Source organism: Hyperoodon ampullatus (assembly GCF_949752795.1).
Source record: "Hyperoodon ampullatus genome assembly, chromosome: 10".
Classification (NCBI taxonomy): domain Eukaryota; kingdom Metazoa; phylum Chordata; class Mammalia; order Artiodactyla; family Ziphiidae; genus Hyperoodon; species Hyperoodon ampullatus.
In genome coordinates, this window is record NC_136923.1 from 31,524,589 (window position 1) to 31,534,863 (window position 10,275).

Genomic DNA, 10,275 nt, shown 5'->3' on the forward strand with positions numbered 1-10,275 from the left:
TGGATGAAGATGGCACTCGACAGCCACTGGAGGGGTAGCCAGCCCCCAAATCAGGGCTGCCCACGAAGCATGGCAAGGTGCCATTATGGAAGGCTTCTCAGGGTGCCAGGGAAAGGCCAGGAGCCTGGGCTCAGGGACGGCTTCTAGGAGGAAGTGCAACCTCCTCCAAGCTGAGCTGAGGTTTCATCCCTGGCCCTGTTTAACTCTTCCTGCGCCCCCCTCATTGCCCTCAGAACAAAGCCTAAGGTCACCAGCCCAGTCCTTAAGGCCCTAATGACTCAGTTCCCCTTCCCCCCTTCACTTTGGTCTCTACCGTCAGAGTGTCATGTTCTGCTGCTCTTCTGAGCCTCTGCACATGCTGTTCCGTCTGCCTGGGACACCTTCCAGGAGAACTTCATCTGCCTAGATGTCACTTCCTCCAGGAAGTCTTCTCTGACAGCCCCCCAGGCCAGGAGGCCTCCTGAAGGAACCCCACCAGAGCACCTGTCCCACTGTCCTGTAGCCATCCATGGACTTGTCCCTTCCCCCTTACACTTGTGTTTCTAGAAGGGGAGAACCTTGTCGGCTCTCTTCTCTCTCCCTGCCACCTGCCCAGCATAGTGATGGCACAGAGGAGATTCTCAGGAAATACTGTAGGATGAATCACTGAGTTGAATTTTAAAAAAAAAGTCACAGAGATCCCCCAGATAACTCGGGAAGGGCTCAGACCTGCTCAGCTCATGACAGTGTGGCATCTCAGGCTTGTCTGTGAGAAGAGGGAGGCTTCGGCCATACCCAGTGTGTTTCCTCTGGTTCCTGCAGGCTGATGCTGTGGGGAGTTCCCAGCTCCATCTCTACCAGGCTGTGCCCTCTACACTGAGAGGGCTCCACTGCAGGGAACAGGAATCTGGTGCGCCACCCCGAGAGACGGCGGGGAGAAGTCTGAGCCCTCTTCTCACCCAGAACAAGTGCTGCCCTCGCTTCACTAGTGCTGCCCCGGGTAAGGCATAGCAGAAGAGCTGCACAGATGCTCACATTTACCATCCCTGCCCCAAAAATTCATGTGCTCAAATGAACGAAAACTTGAGCCTTCAGTGGCATGTAATCATTGTCCCTGAAGCCAGGACATTTTCTTGGGGTAGAATCATCCTTTGTGGTCAGAAAAGATGCTTGATATGATTTCAGTTTTCTTAAATTTACCGAGTCTTGGTTTGTGACCCAAGATGCGATCTACCCTGGAGAACGTTCATCCTTTGAATTCAAATCAAAATGCCTTTTTTAAAAATTAATTTTTATTGGAGCATAGCTGCTTTACAATGTCGTGTTAGTTTCCACTGTATAGCAAAATGAATCAGCCATACATATACATATATCCCCTCCCTTTTGCACTTCCTTCCCGTTCGGGTCACCACAGTGCATTGAGTAGAGTTCCCTGTGCCGTACAGTAGGTTCTCAGTACGTACTTTTCCACAGTGAAGTCTTATTCCTACACACACGAAAATCCTCCACACCCGTTGCCCTTCCTCATTGGGGCGCCGGACTGCGGGTCAGCCTCGGGCCCACCCACCGCGGTGCCCAGTGTTTTCACCCTCTGCTGTTTGCTGTCAATGGTGTGAATCCCAGCCCTTCTGCCACAGCTGGGAGACCGTGGGCATGTTACTCACCCTCCTCAAGCCTCAGCTTGCTCCTCTGAGACATGGACATAGCAGTGTATCCCGCTCATCGGGTTGCTGTGCGCATTTGGCGAGATAGGTGTGTAAATTCTCACCCTGCGCGGTAAGCACTCAGTAAATGTAGCTCTTTTTATTATTTTATTTATAATTTATTATTTTTATTACAAGCTCAAACAAGTCTTGCTCATGAGATCACCCAGAAAACAGTCTGATCCATCTCTCCTGATAGAGGTTCAGGAAGGGGATCCCGGGGCCTGGGGTTGCAAAGAAGAAAACTCAGGAAAACATCTCCCAGGAAGAGGTGGAGGTGGCTAGATGAGGGCTCCGCCTCCTGGGCTTGGGATCACACAGGTCGTTGCCCCCAGGCAGCGGTAACATGATGGTCAGGGGGTCTCGCATGCAGGTGAGAAGGCCTGGTGGGCGAGGAGAGGCAGAGACCACACCCACACCCAGGGGCCAGGCTACTTCTTTGGGAGAGCCCTCGGTCAGAAGCGGGGAGAAGGGTAATGCTGTGGGAAGGCAGGGGGCCCAGGACTGGAAAACCCAAGGGGAGGGAAGGACAGATCAATTTTGTGCTGTGTTGAGTCCGTTTCCTCAGAGGTAGACCCTAAGAAAAAGACACGAGAGAAAGTAGCTTATCTGGGACATGACTCCAGATGGCCCTGGCAGGGAGCTGGGGAAGTGAGACAGGAAGGGAAGGACACTGTAGAGGGTGTTGTATCCAACAGGTTGCTGTGGGTGAATGAAGCCCGATGCCCCTGCAGGACTCTGGGCAGCAGAGCGGGGCACACCTCAGGGCTGACCCGCTGTACCAGTCGGCTTGGGCTGCATAACCAAGTACACAGGCGGGGTGGCTGAAACCACCGGAATGCATTGTCTTCCGTCCTGGGCTGGAAGCCTGAGATCGAGGTGTCCGCAGGGCCAGGCTTCCTTGGAAGGTACTGAGCAGGGAGCAAGGAGCCTCTCTCTAGCTTCTGGTAGTTCCATAGCTTGTGGCAGGGTAGCTCCTGTCTGCATGACATTCTCTGTGTTTGTCTCTGTGTTCAAATGTCCCCTTTTTAGAAGGACACCAGTCATATTGGATCGGGGCCCACCCTACTGACCTCACTTTAACTAATTACACCTGCAACCCATTTCCAAGTCTGTTCATATTCTGAGGTACTGCGGGTGGTTAGTACTTCATATGAATTTGCGGGGACATAATTCCATCACCCGTGTAGGAATGAGAAAGCTAAAGTATTATCCTCACACTCTCAACCATACTAGCTGAGGACTGTTCCTGAGGGCAGGAACTCCCTGACTCTCCCAGCCTGCCCCCGGGTGGGCCAAGAGAAAGCCCTCAGGCGGGGTGTCGCAGGATCTTGTGATAGAACACGAAGAGTATGTCCTAGAATGGTGAGTGTCTGCTACTTTCTACTCCAGGAAACCTGTAAGAGAGGAGCGGGAATAGATTGCTTCTGCCTAAAGTGCTACATTGAAAAGGTACTGAGGCCAAGACCATGATTGGTTGTTGATGTCTGCCATGGGCAGTGGAGTACCAAGAGGCAGCATGCATGCCATGTGTTTGCCATTTCTTCTGCCAGGTATAACTAAAGGGTTTTTTTCCTGCTTTGTAGGAACTAAGGATCTGGAATTTGAGCAGGACAGGCATGCCTCATTTTATTATGCTTTGCCTCATTGTGCTTTTCAGATACGGCATTTTTTACAAATTGAAGGTTTGTGGCAACCCTGTGTCAAGCAAGTCTATTGGTGCCAGTTTTCCAAAAGCATTTACTCACTTCGTGTGTCACATTTTGGTAATTCTTGCAGTACTTCAAACTTTTGCATTATTACTATATGTTTCTGTGATCTGTGATGTTACTGTTACAATAAGATTTTGACTTGTTGAAGGCTCAGATGATGGTTAGCATTTTTTAGCAATAGAGCATTTTTAATTAGGATATGTACATTGTTTATTTAGACACAATGCCATCGCACACTTAATAGACTACAATATGGTGTAAATACAACTTTAATATGTACTCGCGAACCAAAAATTTTGTGTGACTCGCTTTATTCCAGTATTCACTTTATTGCAATGGTCTGGAACTGAACCCACCATATCCCCCAGGTGTGCCTGTAATTTGAAGTGTGGCTCTGGGCAGACAGGAAGAAGCCTGATTGCCAGGAGGTGCTGGAAGAGCTGAAGGACTAAAGCTACTGAAAGCTCAGACATAAAGCTACAGCCAGTGCTCATTGCAACCTGATTTCTCCAAGCTCTTTATCTGGCCTCAAGTTCACACCCCCTTAGAAATGCCCTGGTAAACAGACCTAGAAGTTGACCTGTGGCCAATGCCCACCACAAGCAAGGTCCAGAGCATGTTCACAGAGCTCAGTGTCCCCTTTCCCTGCGACTTAGGGCTGATTCTGAAATGACTATTGGCCAAGCCTGGATCCCTATGATGGGCTAGGAAACAGCTTCTGAATTCTGTCTTTCCAACAAAGGGCTGCTGGGTAAGGACTTGAGTACTGGGACGAGGCAGGGAAGGCAGTCCAGGTAAACAGAACAACGTGTGCAAAGCTGGAAGGGGAGAGAACCTCACTCAGGGCTGTTCTGGGGGTTAGAGCAGAGTGTGAAGTGGGGACAGTACCTGATGAGGTTGGCAAGGTCACCCTCATGTCAGGCCTCAGATCATTCAAGGCCATATAAGCCACGTGAAATACTTTGGCCTTTATCCTGAGCTCAACAGGGACCATAGACCATTTAATCAGGGGAAATACCCACTTATTTCTCCATCAGGGTGCGTTCCTCAACCTTCCCAGCCTGGAGAGAAAGTAACCCTTTCTTCATCTATCTGTACTGTGGGACAGGTCAAGGTTGAGCTGAGAGGCTCAGGAAACTGGAAACAGGCTCCAGGAAACAGGAAGATGCTGACATCCCAGCTCCTGTAGGGTCATTAAGAAATATCACAAACAAGCTGGCAGAAAGATGCTGTGATGGGATTTTGCTTCCACAGAAACAGCAAACATCCGTAAAGGAATCCTGCCATGGGGGTATGCTAGCAGGAAGCAGCAGGGCGAATGGGGCCTGCCCACAGGGAGGAGACGGGGTGGATGTTGTCAGAGCAGCAAACCCCTTCTAGACAAGTGGCCTCCCTGCCTGGCATCTTTTTCAGGACAGGTAGATAGCATCACCCGCATTTTATAAAGGAGGAAGCCAAGGCCCAGAGGTGTGTGCCCCAAAACACACAACTGGTAAGTGACAAACCCAGGCCTGTCCAATCCCCAAATCTATCCTCTTTCCTGACTTCACATGCTTTTTGCTGCCTGACTCTTTTAAGACCAAGACCACATGCACTGCCCCTGCTGCTCAGCCCTTTCATTTGCATCTTCCTGTGGGACTTGTCTATAACAGGAGGTGATGTGTTGCAGTGGCTGAAAAAGGGACTCCAGCAGCCCCAGAATTACAGACATTGAGCTTAGCATCATCAAGGAGAAAAGCACCTCCCTCTCCCCAGTTGCCATAGATCCATCCCAGGAAAAGCTCTGATTGGCCTTGCCTGGGTCACCTGCTCCCTCCTGAACCAATCACAAGGAATCACAGTGCTCTGATTGGTCAGCCCCTTTTGACAGGTTGGGGTACCATGAAGGGTGTTCTCCCATTCAAGACCACGGGTACATGTTTAATCTTGATTTGGAGGGTCAGGGAAAACTTCCCAGAGGAATGACTTCTACACTGAGACCTGAAGGGTGAGTAGGAGTGTTCCAGGCAAAGAGGCAGAAGAGCAGTGTTCACACAGAGGGACTAGCAATACCAAAGTCCCAGGGATACTCCAGGGCACATCTTGCTCACAGCCATATCTCCATTCCTAGAGCATGCACAGCCTGCCTTCCAACCAGTGCTCAGAGAATGCTTCAGGAATACAATCCACAATTGGTGTGTGACCTTAGACTAGTCACTTGCCCTCTCTGAACTTCAGCTTCCTTCTCTACCTGGTGGTTTTATCTTCCTAACCTTCCAGGACTACGCAGGAATCCAATTCATTCAGTCCTCAAATATCTACCAAGCACCTCCTCAGTGCTCAGCGCTGTACCAAGCTTGCAGAAGACAAGGCCTGCTGTGGAAAAGCAAAGCGTGCCTGGGGCTAATGCACAGGGCCAGACCTGAAGCCAGAAATCAGAAGTGGTCCAGGGGGAAGGACAGGAAAAATGGAGAGGCTCATGGACAGTGCGGGTGGACCATGGGCTCTCTGGTCAGGTCGGAGTGGGGCAGTTTTCAGCCGTTCGTGCCTTCCACTTCCCACCTCCCCACCTCCATCTCCTACTTCCCACCCTCCCCCCTCCCCCCTCCGCCTACCTTGTCACCCAGTTCTGCCCTGGGGCCACCGAATCTGTGCCTGGGCCAGTCAAGCCAGCAGGCGGGGCAGCAGCATGTTTCTTCCTGTGCCTTTGCCTCACAATTTTGTAACCTGAATAACAGGTTGAAGTAACCCCAGAAACAAGGAGGAAGGAAGCTGTTTGGGGTTTGGGTAGCTGCAGAGAGAATTGTTGCCCCACCTGCATACCTGTCCCAGGTGCCTTTCTCCCTCCTGCACCACCTTCAGATCCAGCTCCAGAACCCCCGCTGGCTGCCAGGGTGAGAGGGCTGGGGACTCAGGAGCCCAGTGAGCTCTGCAAGGGCTGAGGGAGTCACCAGGACTTGGCCAGAAGGGACGTCAGGCCAGAAGAGCCCTCACTGCCCCCGCCCCTAAAGCCAAGAGCCCTGCTTGGCATGGGCACCACATGAGAGGCTAGCCCCCTGCCCGGGTATGTGCCCCCATCCTGTCTCTCTACTCCCTCTCTCTGAAGCCAGGTGTAAGCCTGTCATGAGGACTTGTTCCCTGTCCCTCTCATCCTCTGTTCCTCTCTCTCTGCTCTGTCTTCTTTCTCTCTTTCTGTCTCTGTACCTCTGCCATGTGCCTCTCCCCCTTGTCCTTGTTTTCGTCTCTCTAGTCTCTGTCTCCGTGACGCTCTCTCCATGAATATCCATGTCTGTCCGTTCATCTGTCACACCCTGTGCCTGTCTTTCCATTCTGTTCAGCCCCAGGGTCTCCTGGCTTCTCCTCACATGGGGGACCCCACAGGATGTCCTTTAAGCCTCATCTAGAGGCCTGGGCTCCTGGATTACTGTAGGTCACATCCTGAGAACATTCAAGAGCACAGTATATTTTTGTATCTAAAAAAAGGTTGGTAATATGAATTTCAGAAATTTAAAGTTCTACAAAATCCCTGTGGGTGGGGCCAGGTGATAGCTCAGCTTCCTCCCCTAAAAGGTCCTAGACGGGTAGGGCCAGGGTGGATGGGGGGATTTTCATCCTTTTCAGAAGGAAGTGTGGGTTTGCCTTTGCGGTTGCTGTTGTTGAAATACCAAGGACTGACCGAGCCCGACTGCCTCGGTGCCAGGTGTTGTCCAGGTCTTTTGTCTCCTGTCTGGATCCTTGGCAGTTGGGCTTTGGACACAATGTCTGTTGAGATGGATTCTTAGGATAAAGAGGATTCTGGGGTGGAGGTGCAGGAAGAGTGGTGGAAGCAAGTCACTGCAGTCAGAGACCCTCCAGATGGCTATGGGGGGGTCTGAGACCCGGGACAGCGACCACTAGCCCCGCCCTCCCCTCTACGTAGACTCCAGAGACCTCCTGAGGGTTTTCAGCGCTGCCAAGTCACTGGTACCTGGGGGTTGCACAGCGGAGCAGTGGGACTGAGGCTGACCCTACCCTGGCCCAGGACTCAGGAAGGGAGGAAACTTCGGTTTCAACTCTCCTCCGAGACAAAAGACACTGGCAGTGCTTCCCTGTGGGGATTGGGCAGCCAAGACTTGCATCCAAATTCTGCCCCTGACCCTTGCAACCTGAATGACTGTGGGCCTAACAATGGTGAGTCTTAGCTTACTTACCCCTAAAGTGGGGAGCTATGAGGATTAAAGGTGATAGTGCATATATGGCACCTGGCGCAAACTCACCTGTGCTATGTGGGTCCCTATTACTCTTAATTTTGGTCCATCAGCAAAGATCACTTGAGCTTCTGCTCCTTAACGGTTTCACTGGGGCTGGCCAGCTCAATGTCTCTCATCTGGCTGGAGGACAGAACGATGGATAGATGCATGGGTAGATGAATGGATGGAAGGATGGACGGATGGATGGATGGATGGACAGACAAGTGGATGGATGGATGGACAAATGGATGGATGGATGATGAACAGATGGATGGATAGATGAATGGATGAGTGAATAAATCAATCCTCCAGGGACAGTGGCTGGTAGACACTATCTTCCTCTGCTTCCTAATCTCTGCATTCAAAAAAGGCATGTTGAATTGAATACACAATTATAGGGGCAAAAGTGAAGAAGATGTGGAGGCAGAGAAAGAACAGATGATGGCAGATGATGAGGAACAAAACTGAAAGGACTGTGATCCCCTCAGTTTTAGGTACCCTTTCCTCATCTTCAGTCTTGTTCACTTTCAGACCCTAGATACCAGTTTCCCATTTTATTTTCTTCTCTCCACAGGAACACTGACCCCAAGCCACTCTTCACCTGGACACAATGAGAGTGTCAGGTAGGGCCAGGCTCTGAGGCTTCTAAGCCTCAAGGTTGACTTCTGAAACTGGTTTTGGAAATCATTTTCTGCCAGCAGTGTCTGCCCATCCTGGACTCAGAGGTTACTTGACTTTATTTGTTCTCAACTGGTCAGGCCAGAATTCCAGGAGGAAACCAATACAGGGAGAGCTTGGAAGAGTATAAGAGGTGACTTCCTGCCTCAAGGCTGAAGGACTACAGAAACTTTGGCACCATGGCCCCACCTGGCTGGGATCATGGAGATTCACCCTATCTTGGAAACACTTCACTGTGGTTGACAATTACAGACAAGATATTTGCCTCAAGGAGGGCTATTCTAGAATCCTCAAACCACAGGGCTGGGCACAAGGAGAGGCCTTTGCCTTCTGGTCTACACCCTCATACTGTACCCTCTTTGTACAGGTAGGGAAACTGAGGCACCAAATAGGAAACTGACACAATTCATTTATATTTTCAAACACTAGGAGAAAGGTGAGAGCGAGTTTTATTTATTTATTTTTATTGAAGTATAGTTGATTTACAATGTTGTGTCAATTTCTGCTGTACAGCAACATGATTCAGTTATACATATATACATTCATTTTTATATTCTTTTCCATTATGGTTTATCACAGGATATTAGATATAGTTCCCTGAAGAGCATGAGTTGTTTTTTTTTTAAGATTTATTTATTTGGTTGCACTGGGTCTTAGTTGCGGCTTGCGGTCTCCTTAGTTGAGGCTCACTGGCTCCTTAGTTGCGGCATGCATGTGGGATCTAGTTCCCCGACCAGGGATCGAAGCAGGGCCCCCTGCATTGAGAGTGTGGAGTCATATCCACTGCACCACCAGGGAAGTCCCAAGCATGAGTTTTAGAGTCAGCTTACTTCCCCGGGTTCAGGTTCCCCCTGTCACTTATTAGCCTAGTGACCAGCTCTCCCAGCTGCAGTTTCCTCATCTGTACAATGGGGGTAATCAATAGCGTACAACACAGAGGGTTACTTCCAGGATGAACTGAAATAATGTGTGTAAATGCCGTTCTCCCAGCACCCGACACAAAATGAGTGCCGTATAATGTGAGCCGATGCCCTAGAAGACGAGGACTCCACAGACCTGACCCCACCCCATGGGATCCAGGGGGCCTTCTCCCCCACCGCAGTAGCTTGAGGCCAGCAAGAGGCCACAGCTGAATTCAGGGCTGAGGAGCAAGGGTGGTGCAGAGAGGGAGGTCACACGAGATCGGGCGTGTTTAGGGTGGGATGGCCATAGGTGGAGAGGGAGGTCAGGCAAGGAGCAAGGGAACTTGGCCTGATGGTTACATTTGACTCCCAAGGCTGTGGGACCACCAGAGTCCTTGAGGTGGGAGGTGTGGTGCAGCCTTCCTGGAAGAGTGAGGAAAGGGAGAGCGGCCGGGGGGCTCTGGTGGTCCATCATGTGTGTGGAGTTGCTCCTCAGTGATGCATGGGGGGATGGGGAGCAATATGGCTGTGAGGCAGGGGAGGCCGCATCGGCTAGGCTGCTGCGTGTTCCTACAGAGAGCACTGTGTGCTATTTGTGGTGGCTTTCAGGGAGAGTGGATGGCAAATACAGGAGACCAACACCACCCCCCAAGCCACGCTGGAGGCTGCCTAGTGGTGACAACTGTAACATCCTTCCCAACAAGCCATGGGCTCAGCAGCAAGGGCATCACCCTGTCTACTCTGTGACTGAGGAACTCCAGCTCAGAGGTGCTGAGCCCCTGCCCGAGGTCACACAGTGGCAGGTGGCCGCCCTGAGCCTTCCTGCCTCCCATGCCGGGGCTCACCTGCCTCCTGCTCTCCTGCCGCAGTTCTCAGGCCTCCCCTCAGCATGCTGATTCCCAGGCCTCACCCCAGAGATACTCTCTGGAGCGCTAAGTGGAACCCAGGAAGGTGCATTTCTAACCCTCCCTCCCAGCGGCCGTACTTTGGGGAACACTGCCACGTAACCTTGCAGCATGATCTCACTGTTTGGTCATCACATAGACTCACACTGGCCCCGCCATGCAGGCCGTGGACTGGTCCACAGTGTGGG